This window comes from Dipodomys merriami, unplaced genomic scaffold (assembly GCF_024711535.1).
Source record: "Dipodomys merriami isolate MVZ:Mamm:240054 unplaced genomic scaffold, mDipMer1.0.p SCAF_1854, whole genome shotgun sequence".
In the NCBI taxonomy this organism is placed as follows: Eukaryota; Metazoa; Chordata; class Mammalia; order Rodentia; family Heteromyidae; genus Dipodomys; species Dipodomys merriami.
Genome location: NW_027203220.1, coordinates 52,141 through 77,226, shown reverse-complemented (window position 1 = coordinate 77,226; position 25,086 = coordinate 52,141). Strand labels below are relative to the sequence as shown.

The 25,086-nt window shown below is 41.6% G+C and overlaps 1 long non-coding RNA gene across 1 annotated transcript; it reads left to right on the top strand.

The window, feature by feature from the left end:
• The first annotated feature begins 18,238 nt into the window (after positions 1-18,238).
• Positions 18,239-24,346, top strand: LOC138830198 (uncharacterized). Its single transcript, XR_011372913.1, has 3 exons — positions 18,239-18,310; positions 19,882-20,015; positions 24,279-24,346. It is a non-coding gene; the product is annotated as an uncharacterized lncRNA (long non-coding RNA).
• The last annotated feature ends 740 nt before the right edge of the window (positions 24,347-25,086 follow it).

Here is a 25,086-nt window from a genome sequence, read left to right as displayed (position 1 = left end):
TCTGTGTAATAGGATGTAAAAAATGTTATACATGTAATCATACTCTCTAAAATATATAATGAATGAATAAAAAACAAAATAAAATGAATAACTACACTAACTGCAATATGCAGTAAATATGTGTATGTAGGTATAAATCATGTATTTAAAATGTATACAAATATTATTTTTATGAGTGCTAGGAACAGGCCTGTCTTTCTTATCTTCCAGCACTGTGAGCTTTCCCTTCCCCCACAGTACTGCAGATTTACCCAGACGCTAAGTTCAAATCCCAGGCGTGAATACAACTCCAAGTAGCCTAATAATTGCTAAATATTTTTAATGTATATATGTACGTATGCATGTATGTATTATGTATTTTTATTTTGCCAAGCACAGGGCTTGAACTCAGGGCATGGCAACTCTTCTCAGCTTTGATCACTCTAGCCTGGGTTGCAGCCACTGGACCCACAGCCGAACCTAGGGTCCTGGGCCTCAAAGGCTGACAGGAAAAATAAATAAATGAAAAGACACAGAAAAAAAACCCCAGTAACTTGCAGATGGCTGCCAGTTTTACATTTGTTTTATTTTCAAGGTGACCATCCTGGGTCTAAATGACAGGGCTGAAAAGTGCTGGTAACCTGGCATTGCTGAATGCTGTCGTTCTTCCAGAGAAGCCATGGGCCAACATGACAACATAGGCCCTGTGTTTGAAGCTGGGTCCTGACCCCTACCAATGAAGGGAGATCCTAAGATTCCCGTTCCTATTCATAGGAATACCGATGGAAAGTTATGAATGTCAAGGTTGTATTACTTGTTCCTGAATGATACTAGCATAAAATTACAGAGTGATTTTAGGAGGCTGATGGATTTTAATGAATATTTTTAACACATTAAAAGAATACTATTAATTACATGGACACAACAGTTTCTGGACAGTGGTTGATATAATTAATAATTCATTAAGGATGGAAACAGTAATATTAATTACATGGAGGCATAATAAATACCCAAGAATTGGTAGGAATGTAGCCTATAAAACTAAGTAATATATAGACATCTCTGGTACTCTATAAAGATCTATATTTATTTGTGTACTACCATCTGCAGGTCCATCTGTTCTTGTTTTTTCAACCCCTGGGGCTAAATCTCAGGTGCTGGGAACTGCTTGTCGGTTCAATATGCCCCAGGCTGGCATGCTGACACTCACCCATTTATGAATTGGGCCTTGTAGGCTGTGAGTTCAGATGCCAGCACTAACAAAAATTGAATCATGCAGTAGGACACAGGGTGACACATGTGTTCTTTTTCTGTGAAAGTCCTGGGTGTCAGGTGTAAAGTTTCATACATAGGCAATTCTATATCTTATGAAATAAATGTAGTAAATATTCCATGTGTTATAGCAGTCAATAAAATTAATGGTAAATGAATAAAAAAATAAAAATAACTACTCTAAGCACAATTTCGAGTCAATGTACAGGGCTCAATCTCAGGGCCTGGGCACTGCCAGGCAGCTGAATTGGCTAGGGGCTGCTGTGCTGGCAGTCACCCATTCATGAACTGAGCCTTCTTTGCCCTGATTTTAGATCCCAGCACTCCCAAAAATGTAATCTTGGAGTGAGAAGCTGAGCACGACACATGTTTTCCTTTTCTTTGAAAGTGCTCAGTGTCAGGTAGGATGTATAATTTGGATGCAAATCTATATGCTATGTAATAGGATGTAATAAAGGTAGAAAACATCATAGGTAGAAGAGTTACCACTACAGTAAATGATAAACAGATTGAATTAGTAGTGAATTTTTCTAAGATAACATTACATGCAATAAGTGTAGGATGTGCACTAAGTTTAATTAATATTTTATTAAGCATTAACAAAATAAAAATTACAAGGTGACATAATTAAACAACTAATAATTGGGAGTAACACATGATGCATAATTTAATAATATATAGACACTGTTCTCATTCTATGAAATATCAAATTATATGTATGGATATATGTATATATATGATAAACAGTTATGGGATATTGAGTAATTATTAATTAATGCTTTATTAATTGTTAACTGGGACACATCATTAAATGGAGACATAATTTAATACCTAAGTATTGGTAGCAATATTATCTATAATTTCATATTATGCAGAAATCTCTTTTTGTGTATATAATATTTATATACAGCAGTCTCTCTCTATTTATACCTCGTTCACTCCTGAGGCTCGGTGGTTGAGTGCTTTCATAGTAAGCACGAAGCCCTGGGTTTGATTCCTCAGTGCCACAAAACAGAAAACTCAGAAGTTCTGCTGTCTTTCAATCGAGTGCTAGCCTTGAGCACAAACGTTTAGGGACAGTGTCTAAGCTCTTACTCAAGCCCCAGGTATGATGCCAAAAAAGGGTAGGATATTCTATAGAAGGACAGAACTTCAAATACTTCATTACAGAGCAAGCTAGGAGTCTGGTGCTGACAGCTGCCACCTAACCTGACTTAGTCACATGTAAACTGCTGCAACCCTGCTCCACGGATTACCCATGTCATCCTGGCTTATGCCCATAATCCTAGCTGCTCAGGGGCTTTAAAACCCAGTCCTGGCAGGAAGTCTGAGAGACACCTCAAATGCGGCTCCAAGTGGTGGAGCTTTGAGTCCAAGCCCCATGGCTAACACCCTCTCCCCAGAAAAACACCTCACTAAACCATTAAATGTGAACTTTTATGGTTTGTAAATTTTCCTCAAAGAATGGTGATACTGATGAAAGCACCCTAATTCTAATGACAGCTTGTGGAATGGAGCTATGTGCTGAGTCCTCCATTGGGTGCTCCATTCTGAGTCCTGCACAGGGTGCTATGTGCTGAGTCTTTCACAGGATGCAGTGTACTGAGTCCTGCATTGGGTGCTGGGTGCTGAATCTTTCACAGGATGTTGTGTGCTGAGTGGTGCAAAGAGTGCCATGTGCTATGTCCTTAACCGGGTGCATTCTTACATCTTGTCTATGTAAGAGCTCCACAACTTAGATGTTTATATAGACAAGAATATTGAGGCTCAGATAGGCCCCCATGTCAGGGACAAAATTATGTATTACTGAAGACTCGTGAGTTGTCTGCAGCAGATAATGGTTTAGTTTGTTTTTTCTTGGTCATGAACCTTGAACTCGGGGCTGAGGCACTGACCCTTATCTCTTGGGCTCATGGCTAGCACTCCACCACGTGGAGCCATGGACCCCCTTGCAGCAAAGGCTATGGCCAAGGGGTCAGTAGCTGAAGTCTGTCATCCTGCCTTCTCGGGAAGCTGAGTTCTAAAGATCTGGGTTCCAAACTATCTCAGACACAAAAGGTACTATGAGACTATTATCTCCAATTCACTACTAAGAACCTGAAGGGGAAACTGGGTGCTGGAGCTCATGTTGGTTATCCTACCTACTCAGGAGGATGAGATCTGAGGATCATGGTTCAAAGCTAGCCTAGGCAGGAAAGCCCTTGAGAAACTTAGCACCAATGAACCACAAGAAAACCGGAAGTAGCTGTGTGGCTCAAGTGGTAGAGCACAAGACTTGAGCTGAAGGGGTCAGGGACAGCACCCACACCAAGACTTCAACTCCTTCAATTGACAACAACAACAATAAAAAAGACAGAACTAAACTAACAAAGCTGAAATAGAGGGCTGGGAATGTGCCTTAGTGGTAGAATACTTTGCATATATAAAATCGTGGGCTTCATTTCTCAGGACCATATGACAAGGACAAAGCCTGAAGTGGCTCTGTGGCTCAAGTGGGAGAGGGATATCATTGTACAAGAGAAACTAGGTACAGTCCTCAGGTCCTGAGGTCAAGCTTCAGGACTCATGTATATGTGTGCATGCACACACCCACCCACGCACACACACACCGTGGTGTACACACATACACACCCACACATACACTCACAGACCAGAAGAGATGTTGTTACACAAAATGGGAAAGCACTGGGCTTCTGCACTGAGCTCATGGTCAGCACTCAGGCCCTATGTTCAACCCCCAAACCTGGCCACCCAGGGACCAGCTAGGAGAAGTCAAAGGTTTCAAAACCTGATGAGCTTCACCAGTCCTAGATGACAGGAAGCTTTGTGATATCCAACATGTGCTTGGATTTCCCAAGCTTCCGGAAATATAGGAAAGGCATCATAGACCCAACATTGCTTGCAATGAATCATTTCATTATGTTCAGTGCCTTAGTTGTCTGCCTGAATGACTCTTGAATTATATTGAGCACTGTAACTGAACAACAGAATATAGTCTCACAAAGGCAGGATAAGTCCACAGAACTTGGCCTGCCATGAGAGGTGGCACAAATGAAGGTCTCCTGTTAAAACAGAGCACTGCGGAGAGAGATAGCTAAGGGTACAAAGAGGCCATTTTTTCCTGACCTTCAGAGCCAACTCACACTCATCCTCACTAACTGGCCCAGATGGAGTTGTTTGTTACCCAGCTGTACAGGAGTGAGGACTTTTGTGTGCCTGTCCAGACAATGAGAGAGACTTCCTCCAGCAGGCCTGTGTTGCAGAGAAACCCTCAGGTTACACTGTGAACAGTGAGGGGAGCCCTGGAACATGCACTATCTTGAAAGAAGTCTCTCTGTTATGAACTCATTGTACTGAATACAAATTTCCTAGTTTGGTGCCATTCAGTATAGCTACTCGGGAATTTCACCTATAAGAATACAAAGACATGGAAGTACAGGCTCTTTTTGAGGGGGCAGGTCCTGGGGTGGAAGTATGATACTATTCATGGTCCCTGGGCTCCTTTTGCTTAAGCTTGAGTTACAGCACCACTTCTGGGTATTTCTGTGATCTCTTAGAAATAACTGTGTCATGGACTTTCCTACACTGGCTGGAATCAAACTCAGTTTCTCTACATCTCAGCCTCCTGAGGACCTGGGATTACAGACAGCAGCCACTGGCACCTTATTTCTTCTCTTCTTCATTTTTTAATCTGGACAATCTGACTTCTTAACAGGGTCATTCCCAAGGTTTTAATTTATAAGCAAACTATCCAATGTTATTTATAGCTGCTTTCCTTAGAAGGATTTTCTCTCCTCATCTTCCCCTCTGGTCACAGGTTTGAGGCCAAAAGTGGGAAATGAGTGTCACAGGATTTGGGAGCAAATATCCACAGTACATGCCAGTTCTGTCACTTAGCATTGAGCTGCTGTGAATTTACTGTCTCAGGATATGAGGACTGAAAGCTGGAGTGATCCTCATACAGTCTGCATTGCTCCTTTTACCTATAAAATTATCTAATAATTATGAGTGTTTTTTGTCTCCAACGTTAAGTGTCTAGAACACACTAGTAGCATCTTCATGTGAAGGGTTAAAGTTTTGAGGCAGTGACCACTTGTTGCTTGTTTATAGCAGAGCAACACGTGGTGGTAATCCAAACACCTGGTTGGTTGTGTACCTTTATAAACCCTGCAAAACTTTAGCTCGGGGTTCTCCTCCTAGGCTCCGCTGTGTTGGAGTGTAGGATGAGACCCAAGCTGCAGCCCGTTTAAATAAAACCTTAAAACAGCTGTAAAGTCTGACTCTCGATGGTCTTTTTGGTGTGGATCCTGCGACCTGGGTATACTATATTAGTGAGGGCTTGTCCTGGATCCCCCCAAAGACCCTCGAGATCTCAGTCTCCAAAGGTAATACAGAGCTGTCTTTGTTAATTTGTCTTGTCCTGTCATTTGTCTGTTTTACTTTCGTTTTCCTTTGTGAGGATGGCCAGTCCAATTCGTAAAGGGTTGTTGAGGCAGATGTGCTTGCACCACAACCCTGGAGGAACTGGGAGATATCCAAGATCCTCTTGTGGGGCAGGGGTCCTTGGAACCCCACTGTGTGGGGCGGGGGGGGGGGGCAGTCCTTGGAACACCGCCGTGTGAATTGTGTGGTGGGGGTCTGTTCAGTGTTGGGCTGGAACTGACCAAGAGGGCCTTCTAACAGCGGCGCAACTCGCCCACTCTGGCTCTGCTATTTCTGCTTTGTGGCCTGGGTGTGGAACCCCACCGTGACTGTAGTCAGTGGACCAATTTGGGAGATCTCTACTTTGTAAGCCCTTTTTTGTAACTGTCAGGCCTGCATGTGTTTTGTTTGTACTGTTTATTGTTTTTTGGACTGTACGTCTGACAGGACTGGAAACCATAGGCACCACTCCATCTAGCCTCCTAGACTTACAAAAAGTAACTGAGACAGAGGGAAAGAAAAGGTACCCCCCAGTTTTTCAGGGAGATAACTTGGAAGAAGAAATGTTTCCTCCCCCATATTCTCCTTTCCAGGTTCCTTTTGCAGAACCTGAGAATGGTCAAGAGGAGGAGGGAGCTATAAAATACTCGGCACCTGCCCTTAAAGTTTATGAGTGGCCAGTCACTCCACGACAAAGTGGGATCAACCCCCCTTCTAATGCAGCTATTTTTCTCATACGCACCATAGGTCGTGTGGATGCAGATGGTCAACAGCAACTCCAATATTGGCCATTTTCTACCAGTGATCTACACAATTGGTACACCCAAAATGCCCTCTTTTCTGAGAAACACCAGGATTTAATTTGTTTGCTTGAAATTATTCTCTTTACTCATCAGCCCACTTGGGATGATTTTAGTCAGTTTTTACAGGTCCTTTTTACCACCGAAGAGAGAGACTATATCCAAGAGGCAGGCCGGAAACATATCCCTGGCCCCACAGGAGCACCTATCACAGATCCTGCCCTGATCACTGCCTATTTTCCTGAGATCCAACCAACAATTGAGACAACAATACAATTGAAAGTAAGGAGCGACTCCTCGTCTATCGCCAGGCTCTGTTGGCATGTCTCAAGGTGGCAGCTTGCCAACCTACTAATATGGCCAAAGTTTATAATGTTAGACAGGGAGGAAGTGAAAGTCTGGCAGCATATCTTGAGTGGCTCATGGAAGCTTTTAGTCAATATACCCGTATGATCTTGAGACCCAGGAGTCGGCTCAGTTGATTATGTTTGCCTATATAAATCAAGCTGCACCAGACATAAAGCGAAAGTTGCAGGCTCTAGACAGACTTAGTGAAAAGTCTATTAGGGAACTAGTAGCTGCAGTGGAAAGGGTTTACAATAAGAGAGAGACAGTAGCAAAGACAGGAATGGAAGGACAAAGAACATGAAATTGAGTGTGAAAAGAGCGACCAGGCCAAAGAAAAGAGGCTAGACTGGTTGGACTTGCCAATATCGCATGCTGAGCATACCTGGTTCACAGATGGCAGCAGTTTCATTTGAGAGGGAAAAGGTACGCCGGTGCAGCAATCACCACGGACACTGAGATAGTGTGGGCAGAAGCACTCTCCCAGGGAACGTCTGCACAAAGAGAAGAACTAGTGACACTAACAAAAGCCCTACAGATGGGATAAGGGAAGAGACTAAACATTTACAAGGACAGTCGGTATGCTTTTGCCACTGTGCATGTCCATGGAGCCATTTACCAAGAGAGGGGGCTGTTGACAGCTGAGGCAAAGGTTATTATAAACGAAAAAGACATTTTAAGCCTCATCCGGTCCTTATGGGAACCATCAAATATTGCCATTATGCACTTTCCTGGCCATCAAAAGGTCATTGATTCAATAACCAAAGGAAATAACTTGGCCGATCAGGCAGCTAAGGAGGTAGACCTCCAGCCCAGGGCCACAAGGTTTGCCTCCTGAGCCTCAGTACTCCCAAGAAGACTTGGAGTGGATAAAGAAAATTTCCATGGCCTATAAACCCCCAAACAGAGAAAGAGATAAAGACTGGTGGAAAACTGGTGAGGGAAAGCTTATCTTGCCACAAAGATTGGGCAAGAGGTTTCTTATGAGAATCCATCGGGTCTCTCACATGGGAACCCAAAGAATGGAGAACTTGCTCCTAGTCTCAGAAGTAAAAATCAGGCAAGGAAATCAACTCATTGAGGACATTGTTAAAAAATTTTAAAGCCTGTCAGCTCAACAATGCCCCTAATCAACTGGTTACAAAAGGAGCTCATCTCCATGGAGATAGGCCAGGTGTGTATTGGGAAGTAGACCACAGAAATTAAAACTGGAAAATTTGGATATAAATATTTGCTAGTTTTTGTAGACACCTATTCAGGATGGATAAAAGCCTACCCAACAAAGCATGAGATTGTGAACGTCATATCTAAGAAGATCCTGGAAGAAATCCTACCCAGGGATGGCTTCCCAACCACAACTGGGTAGGACAATGGACCAGCCTTCGACTCAAAAGTAAGTCAGGGAATAGCCGCGGCACTGGAGATGGATTGGAAATTGCACTAGACCCCAGAGTTCAGGGCAGGTAGAAAGAATGAATCGGACTCTAAAAGAGACCTTAACTAAATTGGCCTTGGAGACTGGCCCAGACTGGGTATCACTGTTACCTTTTGCCCTGTTTAGAGTAAGAAATTCACCCTATCAGCTTGGCTTTACTCCTTTTGAAATAATGTATGGACACCCTCCACCCATTATCCCTACCCTTCAGACTGAATTGCTTGCTGATTTGGATGATATTGAATTTCTCTGTAAGCTTGACTACAGATGGTGCATAAGAGGATGTGGACCCAGCTTAGAGCATTATATGATTCTGCTTCTATTCCTACCCCCCGCCATTTGTTTAAACCAGGGGACTGGGTGTTTGTTGGAAGACACAACCTGATATTTCTGGAACCACGGTGGAAGCGAACTTACATGGTGCTACTGGCTACACCTACTGCCCTTAAGGTGGATGGCATTGCTGCTTGGATCCACTGCTCCCACCCCAGACCAGCTGAACCCTTTGCCCTGGACAACCGTGGGGAAATATGGGAAGTCTCCAAGCATCCTACCCAACCACTCTGCATAAAACTCAAGAAAAAAATGAGCTGATTATTATTGGTATTGTTGTTTAATAGTATGTCTAAGGTCAGTTAGGGACCATACCCATTCAAGATCAAGAGCTGTTGTAGTTTAGTTTGAGGCTGGAGCCACAAGACCATAAGTCAAGGGGGGGAATGAAGGGTTAAAGTTTTGAGGCAGTGACCACTTGTTGCTTGTTTCTAGCAGAGCAACACGTGGTGGTAATCTAAACACCTGGTTGGTTGTGTGCCTTTATAAACTCTGCAAATCTTTACCTTTGGGCTCTTCTCCTAGGTGCTGCTGTGTTGGAGTGTAGGATGAGCCCCGAGCTGCAGACCGTTTAAATAAAACCTTAAAACAGCTGTAAAGTCTGACACTCGGTGGTCTTTTTGTTGGGGATCCTGCGACTGGGGTATAACAATGTTTCCATTTTTCTCTAGTACTCCTCGAGATTTAGACTAAGGGTTTGTGTGGAGTGGCTCCTCAGTGAATTCCTGAGGAAACCATTTGAAGCCTTCTCAGGAGAATGCCATTCAAGCCAGCAGAGCAGGAGAGTCTCTGAGACTATTTTCTCCAATAAACCACCAGAGAACCAGAAGTGAAGCAATGGCCCAGAGGGTAGAGCTCCAGCTTTAAGAGAGAAAACTGAGTAGGAGATACAATCCATACCAGGCAGGAAAGCCTGGGAATTGCTTAGGTCCAATTAACTACCAGCTGGCGAGAAGTGGAGCTGTGGTGGTGGTAGAGACTCAGCCTTGAGCAAAACAGCTCAGGAACACATCGGGCCCTGAGTTTAAATCCTGGGATGGCCACAAAAACATTCAAAAAGAGAAGGCCAAGTTTATGTATCAGTGCCCTACCTACATATGTGTGTATATATATTACCTCCCATAGTGCAAACTCTGCTTTTATTTACTGGTTTATTTTTCAGATATGCTAGTTGTACATACTGCATCATTCTCTTCATTTCAGGCCCATTGCTTTTCTCTTCCAGGGTTCTAGGCCTGTGTCTTTATATGATGCACACTGAAGCTCTCAGCAGCCTTTATTTACATTTTATTATGAGGGCAATCCAGGAAAAATCACAAATCTGGCAAGGGAAGAGATCAGGTTTCTTAGAAGTAACCGGTATTCAGAAAATTAAACTTGAGAACATAAAATGGTAGCATACTTATGTAAAAACTACCATTAAGAAAAAAATGAAGGAGCTGGGAATATGGATTAATGAGAGAGTGCTTGCCTAGCATGCAAGAAGCCCTGGGTTTAATTCCTCAGGCACCTGTACACAGACAAAGCCAGAATATATGCTGTGGCTCAAGTACCAGAGTGCTAGAGACAATTCCCAGGCCTTGAATTCATCCCAATAACTGGCAAAGAGATAACTACCTAGGAAGGATGGTAGGTAGATAGATAAAAAGAAATAGAGAGAGAAAGAGAGAGAGAGAGAGAGAGAGAGAGAGAGAGAGAGAGAGAGAGAGAGAGAGAAAGAGAGAGAGAGAGAGAGAGAGAGAAAGAAAGAAAGAAAGAAAGAAAGAAAGAAAGAAAGAAAGAAAGAAAGAAAGAAAGAAAGAAAGAAAGAAAGAAAGAAAGAAAGAAAGAAAGAAAGGAAGGAAGGAAGGAAGGAAGGAAGGAAAGAAAGTTGATAGATGAATCTGTTTTTGACGTCAGAAGGAAAGAAGGGAACATTCCCAGTCATAAGGCTTTCTGCAGTGTGCCAGGACACCAGTATCGCCTTCACACAAATGCAGAGTAGGATGACTCTCTCTGTCTGACTTCTCAGGCATCCAAGAGCCCCAGAGTCAAGAGGGCAGAGACAGGTTCTAACTCAGGTGCTTGGAGACAGAAGATAAATGGCCCTGCCCCTCCTTGGACTGGGGATTTGCATTAATGATGTAGAGAATGAAGTAAGGAGAATGGACTGGGAGAGATAGAAGGGCCTTCAAACTTGACAAATTGAGAGTCAAAAACCTACTACCTAATTCCAGAGAGCAGGGTTTTCTACTCTGTTCCTCCCCTCTCCAGCACTAGACTGGCTCTCTATTGGTAATCTAAAGATAGCCTGAGGCTCCCTTCACATGAGGAAGGAAGGTTAATTAGTCATTGTTTGAAGAGAGTGATAAAAGCCTGATCCTGCTGTAACTCTAACAAATGTTTCAGGTTGCCCCCATTGCTGGCTGTGCCTGGAATGAATGAAGTGGTTTTGCAGCTCACTTCCGTGATGAATGTGTATATTCTGCCTCCTAATCCTGGAGGCCTAGTTCTCTGCACCTAGCCTGGCTTTTGAAACTGTTTTCTGTCCTTCAAATACAGTGTTACACTGGAGTTCTTCCTGCTATCAGAGTTAGGGCTTGGATCCTGAGAATTTCATTTGAACCCTGATTGGGTCAATAATATTTCTTTCCTTCTTCTGTAGCTCAAGAACTCCAAGAACATTTAGAGTGCAAGTAACTTCTCATCACCAAGTGAAACAGGAATTTCTTAAGCATCTGACCTTTCAGAACAGGAAATCAGAATGTCCTAGACTTCCCTGCCTTGGCTGGTTCCACCCTATGAGAGACCTCAGCCTCCTGAGCAAGCTTGATGGGCGTGAGGTATTGGTTCTCTGCTAGGGTCAGAACTGTAATGACATTGACAATACAAGTCAACTGCTTATCACAAAGTGCTTGGGGAGCATATTAAGACTTTCAACAATGTGCCTTTCAGAACCCTGTAGGACATAAGTTTATAATGCTAGAGTCTGAGAGGCTGGGCTTATGGATGTTCTACACTTGAACCTTGAGGTCTGACTCCAATTCTGGTGTACATCAGCATTCATTTTCCTAAAAATATTTTCATAAGTAGCAAATAGGAAAATTATTTTGATTATCCCTCAATCTTTTTCCAGTTGTGTGTCTCAAACTGAAGCCTGGGTGCTGTCTCTGAGCGCTTCAGCTCAAGGCAAACACTCTACCACTTGAGCCACAGTGCCACATGGGGTTTTTTGATGGTTCATTGGAGGTAAGAATCTAACAGGCTTTCCTTCCCTAGGCTGTCTTCAAACTGTGATCTTCAGATCTCAGCCTCCTGAGAAAGTAGGTTTCCAGAGCCACTGGAATATGGAGTATTGTTTTTGCCAGACCTGGAGCTTGAAATTAGGGCCTGGATACTGTCTTTGAGCTTCGTTTTCTCAAGGCTAGCACTCTATCACTTGAGCCACACCACAGCTTCTGGCTTTTTCTGAGTATGTAGCACTGAGGATTCAAACCCTGGCATTCATGCATGCTGAGCAAGATCTCTACCACTAAGCCACATTTCCAGACCCAACCTTACGATTTTATCCCTCAACTTGCCTATCCACAAGAAAAGGCTTCTGAGTATAAATCATCTAAACAAATCCGTATAGGAAGTTGTCCAAAGATAAATAAGACAAAACTCATACTGGGGACAGACTCTAACCATGTGATGACTTGACAAATGCCTCCATTTAATTATTATATTTCAAAACTTAATAAAGTATTAATGAAAATTAGTCAATGTACTGAATTATTATGTATAATTTTATAATATATACACAACATAATAAATATTATGTGTATAATAATACTAAATACAATAAACAATAAAATGAGTAAAATGAAAATTAAATACAAAATTAATAATAATAATCATAATATGAAATATACATACATATTTACCTATATATCTTATATTACACATGTACACAAATATTTTTTCTATTGCAGGGTCTTAATTCAGGCCCTGGGAACTCTAGCTTGAAAATTTTTTCCTCAAGGACAGAGATCTTAGCCTTCACCCAAGGTGCAAAAGAGTTACATGGACAGTGAGCTCAAATCCCAGCAATGGCAGAAATACTGGCCCCAGTTCCCAGACAGTGACTTAATATTTGTAACAGAAACAGTTATGTTTATTCAGTTACATAATGAACACTGAAAAAAAATCAGTATAGAATTTTGTACAGCTGTTCAGACATACATCCCTTAACCCCAAAGTGCTTTTTGAGCACTACATAATTTTTTGTACGTTTTTTATTTTAAAAATGTTGTACAGATGGGTCACAGTTACATGAGCAAAGTAATGAATACATTTCCTATTGAGTATTGTTGCCTCCTCGTTTGTTTTTCCCCTACCATCCCTTCCCTCCCATCTTCACAACTAACTTCCCTGGTGAGGTCAGTGACTTATTTATTTTAGGCTTGGCATGGGGACTGAACTCAAATATTGGCAACTCTGCGCATTCTGTCACATTACTACGGATTCATCAAAACTCTGAGTTCAAATCCCAGGCTATTAAAGAAAACTGGCAGAAATTCTAAACCAAGGAGCTTTATTATTTCAATTTAGTTAGTTAATTAATTAATTAATTGATTGATTGATTGATTAATTAATTTTGCCAACCATGGGGCTTGAACTCAGGTCATGGTAACTCTGACTCAGCTTCACTGTCCCTAGGCTGGGGTGCAGCCTCGACACCCAAAGCTGATCCTGAGACCCTAGGCCCAGGGGGCTTGCAGAAGGAAAAAAAGAAGAACAGCACAAAAAGTGGGGAGCTGTAGAGAGCTCAGGGTTTTATAATTTTTTTCTTTACATGGTGATCATCCTGGGTCGGAATGACATGGTTTCAAAGTGGACCTGGCCTGCCATTGCTGATGGCTGGCAGGCTATCAGGGAAGCCATAAGCCAACATGTCAACATAGGCCCTCGGTTCAAATCCTAATCCTTACATTTACCAATGGCAGGAGATCACAAGAGACTCGTTCCTATGCATAAGATTACAGATTGAAAGAGTAGTTCATGCATTTGTCTAGTCTAAGATTGGATGCAATAATCCTAGGATGCTGATTGACCTTAATTAATAGTTTATTAAGCATGAAAAGAATAATATTGTTTCAATGGAGATATAATAAATACCTAAGAGTTGGTAGGAACGTAGTAGATGTCATTCAGTCATAGATAGACAGCTCTGGAACTCTTTAACAATATATATTTATTTGTATACCACCTCTGCCTAGCCATGTATTGCTGTTTTGGCTAAACTTGGGGCTTGATCTCAGTGCTTGGGAACAACCTAACAGCTTCATTGGCTAGAGGCTTCTGTGCTCACCCTCACCCAATCATGAATTGGGCCTGCTAGTCCCTGAGTTCAGATCCAAGCACTGCCAAAAATTTAATCTTTGAGTAAGAAGCCGAGTGTGACACATGTTTTCCTTTTCTGGGAGAGTCCAGGGTGTCAGGCATGATAGAGAACACATCTACAAATCCAGATGGTATGTGATATGATGTAAAAATTGTAATAAGTGGATAAATGGTATAGGTGTCATCAAAGACAATAAGATAAATTGTAAATAAATGGATAAAAAAGAAATAAAATGAATAACAACACTAAACGTGATATGGACTGAACATCTGTATGGAAGTATAAATTCTACCACACCAAACACAGTATCTACTGAACATCTGTATGGAAGTATAAATTCTATCTCTAAAATTTATATAAGGAGTATGTTTTCCATGCCTGAGGCTTGAATTCAGCCCACCCCCATGAGAAAGCAATGGCAGGAAATCCTGAGAAACTGGTTTCTGGACCAGAAAAAGTCATGGAATGTGATCGATCTCATCGAATGAGTATTTCATGCATGATGTGACTAGGAAATGATAGGCAAGACTCATGGGGTATCACTTATTTGTAAAGCAGTGTTGATTAAGCGTGACAATAATCATCACAGTCATGAAATGAAGACATCTGGAAAGATCCAAGAATCAGTATACACATGGTAGATTGGATTCCATCACAGGTTATGGTCTCTCCTAATCTATACAAATGTGTACTCATTTGCATACTACCTTCAACTTATGAATGGATGACTACTGTGTACCCTCCTCCCCCCCACCTGGGGGTCCATCTCAGGTCCTGGGAACGGCCTTACTCCTTAGTAGCTCACAGGCTGGTGTGCTCACATGGACCCATTCGTCAGTTGGGTCTGCTAGGGCTTGAGTTCAAATCCCAGCACTGCCATAAGATTCACCTTGATTTGAGAAGCCAATCGATCCACCTTTTTCCTGTCCTGTGAAAATCCTGGGTCTCAGCGAGGATGGAAATTCTATATAGACAACTCTATAGGCATTCGAATAGGTTGTTATCCATGTCAGCATAGTTATATCTATCACCATACTCAATAAAATACACAATACATCCATGAATAAGACACAAAAGAAAAAGAATAACTACACTGAATGCAAGATGCATACCAAACTTGTAGGTAAAGAGAGATCCTATGTTTAAAAAAGGCGGGCTTGTTATTTTGTCCAGTACTGGGGCTTCAAATCAGGCCCTTGATGAGGCCTGACATTCTAGTCTTCAAGGATGGTGAGATTTACCTTGCCCCAAAGTGCAACAGAGCTACCCAGACCTCAATTCAAATCCCAGCACTGACAAAAGTTTCATTCTGTTGTCAGAAGCCAGTCGTTGAACATGTTTTCCTCTCCTGTGAAAGAACCGGGCTTTCACTAGGATGTAGAATGCATAGGAAACCATATAACTATGGGAACAGATTGTCATCCATGTCAGCACAGTATACCTGTCACCATACTCAGTAAAATACACAATAACTCCATGAATTAGACACAAATTAAAGAGAAGTGCACTGAATGCAAGATGCTGTCCACACATGTATGTAAATATAGATCCTATATTTGAATTACGAATTTATGACTATCTGGACCTCCCTGGGACTCGATGTCAGTTCCTAGGAATGGCCTATCTCCTTCGTTGCTCAGAGGCTGGTGTCCTCACCTTGACCATTTCCCCAATTGGGGCTGATAGAGTGTGAGTTCAAATCCCAACACTGCCAAAAGATGAATCCTGATGTGAGAAGCCCATTGATTCACCTGTTTTCCTGTCCTGTGAAAGTCCTGGGTCTCACCTTGGATGGAGAATGCATAGGAAACCCTATAGCCAGGGCAGTAGGTTGTCTTCCATGTAAGTTCTGTTATATCTGTTACATTATTCAGTAAAATACACAATACTTACATAAGACAGAAAATAAGGAGAAAAGTACTCCAAAGGCAAGATACTGTCCACACATATATGTAAATATAGATCCTATGTTTAAATCATTAGTTTATGACTATCATGGCCCACCCTGGGGATCAATGTCAGATCCTGGGATGCCCTAACTCCTTTTTTGCTCACAGGCTGGTGTGGTCACCTTGAACTATTCACCAATTGGTCCTGCTAGGCCCTGAGTTCAGATCCCAGCACTACCAACAACTGGATCATGCAGTAAGAAGCCAAGTGTGAAACTTTTTTCCTTTTCTCTGAGAGTCCTGGGTGTCTGGCATGATGGAGAACATGTCTACAAATTTAGATTCCATGTTAAGAATGAAAACAATAACATTAATTATATGGAGGCATTATAAATACCCAAGAATTGGTAGGAATGTAGTCTATATAACTGAATAATGTATAGACATCTCTGGCACTCTATAAAGATATACATTTACTACCATCTGTATGTCAATCTGTTCTTATTTTGTCAACTGCTGGGGCTCGATCTCAGGTACTCGGGACTGCCTGTCAGCTCAATTTGCCACAGGATGGCAGGCTGACACTCACCCATTCATGAATTGGGCCTTGAAGGCTGTGAGTTCAGATGCTAGCACTCCCAAAAAATGAATCGTGTAGTAAGAAGCTGATGATGACACATGTTTTCCTTTTCTGTGAAAGTCCTGGGTGTCAGGAAGGACGTGCAATACATATGCAAACCTATATCCTATGTAATCAATGTAATCACTGTTCTATGTGTCATAATAGTTAATAAAATAAGAAGTCAGTACATGAATAAAACAGAAAATAAAATAACTACACTGAATGCAATATGGAATCAACATATGTTTAAAAATATAAATCATATATTTAAAATGTAAACAAATAGTATGTTTTCTAGTTGTGGGCATCGATTTCAGGCCTAAAAAACAGACTTGAATTTCTTAAATTCAAGGAGACAAGCTTCCCCTTCCCACAAAGTGCAACAGCAGGGTTACCTAGACCATGAGTTCAAATCCCAGTCCTGGCAGAAAAAAAATGGCATCTCTATGCTATGTGATGCCCAATTCGTAGGTATTTCATTTGGCCTCCATTTAATGAAGGTGATTGTTTAAATGCTTCATAAAGTATTAATTAATATCGATCAGTATCCTATTATGTAATTGTGTATAATTTTATCCTCGAATCATTCAAGTACTGCCCATTTAATCATGACATATATCACATTCCTTTGGTAATCATATGAATAGGAATGAATTTCATAGGATCTCCTGCCATTTGTTGGTGGCAGCCCAGGATTCAAGCTGTGGGCTCCAGCTCCTACCACTTAAACCTGAGGATAGGGAACTCACAGGTCTGTCTAAGATCATCAGCAAAACCAGGCATCAGTGGCTCTCAGCAGTCCTCCTTAAAACTTACAAGGCTGTGAAAGGAAGATCATGGTCAAAGTCACCCTAGAAAGAACAGTCCTTGAGACTCCTGTCCAACTTGTGCCATCAAAGACAGAAGTAAAGCCGTGTGCCTCAAGTGGTAGAGAGCTAGCCTTGATCAAAAACAACTCACAGATTGTGCCCTGATCCTGAGTTCAAGGTCTGGGAACAAACAGACATACACAACAATCTGTGCAGCCATCCAGCTAAAGTGGGTCACTCTCTTGTCCCCAACTGGATTGGACAGAGTTCCCTGGGAAAGGGGCTGCCGTCATTTTGACTCCACCCATTCTGACTGCATCAGAAGATTCCAGCCACACCTCTATTGTTTCATAGTTCTTTCTGACCAATGGGATACAAGAATGGTGGCCACTCCCACATTCCTTGCTGCCCAGTAGCACCTTGATTCTCTGTTTGTTGACACCACTACCTCCCCTCAGACCCTGACCTCGCCTCCCCTGTGCCCCACAGTCTGGCCCACGCCCTGCCACAAATGTGCCCTGGGGTGGGGGTGGGGGTTGACCCGAGGATGCCACCCCCATCCCCAGCGACTAGTGCCCAGGATAAGGGGAGATGCAGGTTGGGTGAGGAGTGGGCGCCAAAGATCCCCTGGCCTGGAGCAGTGGGAACCACACAGCAGCACATCTGCGCCCTTCCACTCCCTGGTGGGAGCCCAGTGGCTTTAGTCAGAGGTGGGGAGCAGCATGTCTACACCTGCCTTCTGGGATTTTTTCCTTTTTTTCTGGGGATGGGAGGTGTCGGATGCAGAAGATAGACACCCTTGCTGTGTGAGCCCTTGTCTTCTGTGCTCAGTCAAACTTTCACCTGAAGACAGAGAGACAGAGAGAGAGAGAGAGAGAGAGAGACAGAGACAGAGACAGAGACAGAGACAAAGACAGAGACAGAGACAGAGACAGAGACAGAGACAGAGACAGAGACAGAGAGACAGAGACAGAGAGACAGAGACAGGGACAGAGACAGAGAGATAATCTTTTTCCTTGTACAGCCTGACTGTGCTCAGGTGAGTGATCCGTTGGCAAATTGCAGGTACTGCATGCAGGAGTCTTCTGTCACCTGTCTGGATGTGTGTGTGTGTGTGTGTGTGTGTGTGTGTGTGTGTGTGTGTGTGTGTGTGTGTGTGTAGAATTGGGTTGTAACAAGGAGGCCGAATGCTTTGGTAACTTCTACCTGTTATCTTTTGGGCATGTATGGGCTTCACAGCTGAGGTCTGGGGGCCTGGAAGGGTGAGAGGCTTGAAGGGGACACAGCACAGTTAAATTACAAGAACAAGGGATCTGTGTGCAATGGAGCTGTGTACTCCCTTGGGCCTGGTTGGTGGCAGTGGGAGCTTGGGAGGATCTGGGAGTGTAGCCTGCAGGGGATGGCTTCCCAGGAGGACAGAGAGCATGGCCAACTCTTAGTAAGGATATGAGTTCTGCTAGTATGGAGCGCAACAGCATAGGTCAGTCTCTGGGTCTTCTCATAATGATGTCTGATGGGCAAGGCCAACCCTATTTTAAATCTTGAGCTGTGATCTTCAGATCTCAGCATCCTGAGTACCTAGGATTATAGGCATGAGCCTCTGGCACTGGGACTCTGGTGCTTTTTGGTATATTAGGGTTTGACCTCATAGCCTTAGGCTTGCCAGTCAAGTCTTCTACGATGCGAGTCAAGCTTTTCTGTCTTGGGCATTTCTGAGATGGAGAATTAATATATGCTCATTCTGGGCTAGATCATGGTCCTCCGATCTGTGACAGGCCTGAGCCACGAGGCCTGTTCTTCTGTAGTTGGGATGATAGATATGGAGCAACATGCTCAGTCATTGGTTTAGATGGATTGTTCCAAACTCAGTCCACGGCAGCCAATTCTTGACCAGAGGTGAATCTCTGGGTTGGGCCTCAACCATTGGACTTCAATCTCTTCATGGGACAGTTGTGAGGAAACAAGGGATTGATACAGAGGGATCTCTGGAGCAGGGACAGGCACAGAGGGAGGGGCCATCTGATACTGTTCTTGGCAATTCTGTGAGCATATGATAGGAAGATACCCGGAAAGATCTCAAATGGTGTGTGTTATTAACAGTGCAACAGTTATGGGATTATGAAACAAAACATGGCTCTCTTTCTTTATTACTCTATCCCCATGAGTAACGGGATCATTCACTTTGTTCAGTTTTGAAGCTGGGGAAACTGAGGCATAGAGAAGCCGGGTGACCTACTAATGACTCCCAGCTGACAGGAAGCTCAGCCTGACTTCTCTGCCATGCTCCCTAGGACAATGGGTGCTATTCAGTCCACTTCTTGTGGTGGGAAGTCCACTTCTTTTCAGTCATGAGGCTTGAACTTTGGGCCTAGGGCAGCTCCCTGAGCTCCTCAGCTCAAAGCTACCACTCTACCACTTGAGTCACAGCACCACTTCCAGTTTTTTGGTGGTTCTTTGGAGATAAGAGTCTCACAGGTGTTCCTGCCCAGGCTGGCTATAAACCACATTCTTCATATCTCAGCTTCCATTGTACATAGGATTATAGGCCTGAGCCACCAGCACCTGGCTTAAGTGTAATTTTGACCTTCTTTCTTTCACTTTTTCTCTCAGGAACTGATTCAATGGGTGCTGGAGGAGGTGGTCCAGCAACCCCATGTGGCTGGAACCAAGGTGGTCCTCTCATTCTCGAGGTAGGCTGTGGGTCAGGAGCTGTCTCGCTCAGTCTGTTGTACCAGCTCCATGAGGTAAGTCCCTCTGTGCCCTGGCTACACTGTGACAGTTATCCATTGTCCATCTAGCCTTACTGGACTCAAGTACTGTGTTCAATGCTCTTTTCTAGCAAAAATTCCTGGCTATAATTATGATACAGAGTTATAGAATGAAAATGTAATGCCATCTTAAGAAAGTCATTTAGGGTTCTGGGAATGTGGCTTCATGGTATGGTGATTGCCTAGCATGCATAAAACCCTGGGTTCAATTCCTCAGTACCACATAAATTGAAAAGGAAACACTGGAAGTGGTCCTGTGCCTCAAGTGGTGGAGGGTTAGCCTTGAAGGAAAAAAAACGCTGAAGAATAATTCCCAAGCACCGAGTTTCAGCCCCAGGACTGCCAAAACAACAGCAACAACAACAGTGAACATTTAGTTAGTAAATGCGAAATAAAGAACCCATACTTGGAATATATAATTGCTCCTTCCATACTGATACCTGACAAAGTTCCTAATACATGTACTTTACCTATGTAAGGATACTGTGTTGAAAAAAATGTTTTGTTCATTGGGTCATAACAATTAATGCTAGGAATGTGCTTAGATGTCAGGTGAAGATTAATTCTGGAAATTCAAATATTCCAGGCTTTTTAGTGGGGTCACTGCTAATCACAATGAGAAGGATAGTGTAAGTGAGATTCAGAAACTATTTTGGCCAGTCATCTTACAAAACAGGCAGAGGCTAATTAACAGTTGTGACAGAAGAGAAGGAATAACGCCAGATGGAAAGAATAAATGGTAGTAACTAAGGTATAGTAGAAACCGTTCTAGGGAACCATTTTTGCTTATTAAAGAACTAGTTATCAACTAGGCTTATTCCTCATTGCCTTTGGCATTCAAAATCTCCTAGGCTAGTTCTTAATCTCTGTGTGATGAATGTATCTCCTTCTATGCTGATCTTTCATACCTGATCTCCTTTGCTTTCTAAAAATCTGTCTTGCTGTATTTATCTATGAACATTTCCTAATATTAAATACACCTACAAAGATGAAAGAGGATGCTAATGTAAGAGTCCCATAGCTCATGAGTCATTTATGTAACAAAATGGAAAAGGAGGACATATTTATTGCTACCTTAATTATTCTGAAAAGCTGCAATGTCACATCATATGGTTCATATTTCCATTCTTTGTCTACATAGTGACATTAAGTGCACATAAATGCAATTATGAGTGGGGTGCTGGTGGCTCATGCCTGTAATCCTAGCTACTCAGGATGTTGAGTCCAGAGGATTGTGGTTCAAAGCCAGCCTGGTCAGGAAAGTCCATGAAACCCTTATCTTCAATTAACCCCAGAAACCCGGAAGTTGTGCTGTAGCTAAAGTGGTAGAGTGCTCAAGTTGTGCTGAAGAGCTGAGAGACAGTGCCCGGGATTAAGGTTCAATCCCCACAACCAACAAAAAGTGCAAATATAGGTTTAAGTTTCCCCCAAAGGAATGATGAAATCAATAGTAATCTTCCCAAATGATTTAGTAGTGCACCTACTTTTTCTGAGTTATTTGTTATGGCTTCTTTGCTAAACATATTCTCTTCTTTAAAAATTGTCAAATATTAGCTTTATAATAAACTTCATCTAATATTTCTAGGTTCAAAAGAGAAGTCCATAGAGTTGATGTCACTTAGCTTTCTTAGTGTCTTAGTTCAAAGCCAACCCAGGCAAGAGAGTCTGTCAAACACTTATCTGTAATTAAACACCAAAAAAGCCAGAAATGGAGTTTTGGCTCAAGCAGTGGAGTACTAGGTTTGGGCCAGGTAGGAAAGAAAGACAACTGTTCAGGGACAGGGGCCAGTCTCTAAGTTCAAGCCCCAGAACCAGCACAAACTAAACAAACAAGCAAACCAAAAAAACCCTGGGTATTTCTTTGGGACTCTCCTTAAAATAGTGGTGGTCTGAGAAGAGGCTGCTTTTGCTGATCATACTCACTGGATCCTGCTTTTTTGGAATTCTTATTGCTATGGAAAACTCAAGACCAGACTAAAGGAATTGAAAACTGATTCCTGCAACAAGAGAATCATCTCAGGAGTGAAACATCCATCCATAAGACACTTTAAAACCTCCATGTCTTTGCTTCTTTGCAGTAGAACACTTTTAAAACAAAGTTATTTCCTTTTGTTCTATGCCTGCCTTCAAATGGCATATTGTTTCCTTTTGCAAAACTCTCAACCAGAAGTTTACAGACAAGTTTTATATGAGTAAAGGACACACTCATAAAAGTCAGGGACAGAATTTCCTTCCAGCCTTGGATTCTTTTCTTGTACAGTACAAAGGAAAGCAATAGTTAACTTGAACTTTGTCATTTCTCTATGTTAAATTCCTCTCCTGGGATCAGTTTCCACATCCAGTAACAGTTACTTCCACTTACTTCCAGTAACAATTTATGGTGCTGCTCCAGAAAAAAATGAATGTTTTCTGGCTTCATTGAAATAGCACAAAGACACTTTTGGACATGAGGTAACACGTGTTTCAGAGACAACTTAGTAAAGACAAATGCAATTTAAATTGCTTATAAATACATTATCCATGAGAATATTTTGTTCAAACTTCTCATGTGCTCTGTAAATTAAGGTGAATTTTAAATGGTAAGAAGGTTCTCAGATAATTTTTTGTGAGTCTATATGCTGTGTATTAATTTCCCAACTGTACATGAGTTAACCATAAAAGAAACAATAGCAATTATAGGAGAAAAAGAAGTTCTGTGTTTATGTATAAGTGTTCAATACAATATACAAGACTCTACAAATAAAAAATTGAAACAATAAAGCCAAGTCCCATATATAGATTTATGGGAGTGATATAGAGAAAGCATTACCCCTAAGTGGAACGTGAAGCATGAGGCCACTCCCTTTCTAAATCACGCTTGCTAATCATGTAAATGTGCAAAAAGGAGAATGGAAGAATGATTCTTTTTCCAATGCAAGTCACATATGTGAGAACAGACTTAACTGGAAAAATAGAGTCTATCTTGAGGGAACAGGAATTATACTAGCAATGAACCTGGTGGCTAAGATCACATTTCTTGTTCTTTCTTTTTCTTATATTCCTTTTTATTGTTGTTTTTCGTGGCACTTGAAATATGAGACAGGGCACTGTCCCTCTGAAACGCAGCTCAAGGCTAGTGCTCTTCCACTTGAGCTGCAGTGCCGCTTCCAGTTTTCTGGTAATTATTGGAGAAAAAGAGTCTCCAGGACTTTCCTATCCGTGCTGACATTAAAACCCAATCCTCAGATTTCACAACAACTTGGTTTATGATCACATTTCTAACAGTGTACACCCAGGATATGTATTGTATATGTTCATCTAACTTTATATGAATTCTTGAGTTAAAAATCTGGGCTACAGTTAGACTTTACACTCACAAAAGTGTTTGAAGTTTAAAAGTTGATACTCCTAGAAAATTAAAACCTAAGAATGTAAAGGAGTCTGGGAGGTTCAATTTGCATCCAGCTTGGACAGTATAGGCTTTGAGACACTACCTATAATTAACCAGCCAAAGCTGGGATACCAGTCACGAGCAAGATTGCTGAATTACAGCTTTAAGTTTTTGCATACATACATACATACAAACATACACATACACACAGAGGCACTTATAGGTGCACACAAAAATACACAAATGAAACAACTCTCAGAATATGTAGAAAAGTTAGAAAACAATAGAAAATTGGTCCTGAGTAAGACTAGAATCAAGTGATAATTTTTAATATTAGAAAGCCCTCAAGTGAACTTTCCCCCAGAAGTTGAGAATATTACATAGGTAGGGACCAGAGATAGTAAGAGAGTCAAGCAATCATTCTTAACGGGATAGGATACATAGTGGAATGAATCAGGGAAGCCTGCAGGTGCATCAAAAAATGTTCATATCCTGGGTCAAATGTTAAAACACCTTTGAAAATAGTACATAAACAGTCTGAGCAGTCAGTCTAGTGGATAAAATCATAGGAGAAGTTCAGAATTTCTACTCTGTTTCTAGATTAAATAAACAAACTATGCCAGGGCAATGTGATACAAGCCTGGAATTCTAGCACTCAGACAAGAGATAAGAGAGTGGAATTACATAATGATACCTTCCCTGGAAGATAGAATAATTTTGTCTCAGTAAAACTAACCAAACAACAAGAAAGGAATACACAGTTAGAAGTTTGGCCTAATTTTGTCATTATGTTTTGAGAAGTCAAGTTTCCTATTGAATGCACCTCATATATATCCTCACTTGTGTTTTAAATGCTCTCATCATTACAGAACATTCGTAGATGCAAAAGAGCTCATAATTCCCATCCCTCATTCTGTTGGATTCCAAATAAATGTTGAAGGATTACAAAAGCTTAAGACTGGAGAAATAGCAAAGTTTGTCTAATGTAGGATTTTGTAGACCTTGTTAAATTAGAATTTAGATTTAAAATATATTTTTTGGTTTTGTTTGTAATTTCATATTCTATAGGATACTACAAAATTCTTTCAAAGTAGAGGGATTAATTGAAAAATTCACAAATAATTCTGGCATTCTATTTGCCTAGATATTCTTTCACGACAGTTATAATTAGAACATAGTTAATAGATAATTCGCAGAGTTCATGTATACCATGTTAATATGAATAATCTAGACAGAGTTGCCAAAAATGGATGACATTAATTTATATATTTAGAACAACCAATTTTTAAAGGTTTGGTTTAATATGGTATGAAGAGAGTAATTGTGTGACATCTTCTTTCTTCTACCTATATGTACCACAGGAAGCCATTTCCTTATTTACGTGTCTTTGTATACATGGAGAGAAATGCTAGCTTTGGGGTTTTTTTTCAGTTTTTTTTTATTGGTTCATCCTAGAACTTGAACTCTTGGCATGGACAGGGTCTCTGATCCTGTTTATGCTCAAGGCTCAAGCCCTACCACTTCAACCTCAGTGCCACTTGGGTCTGGCTTTTGCAGAGAAGTTCTTTGGAGATAAGATTCTAAGAAACCTTCCTGCCTGGGTGGGCTTTGAATCATAATTTTCCTATCTTAGCATACTGAATATCTATTATAGTTAAAAAAGTCTAAATATAAATA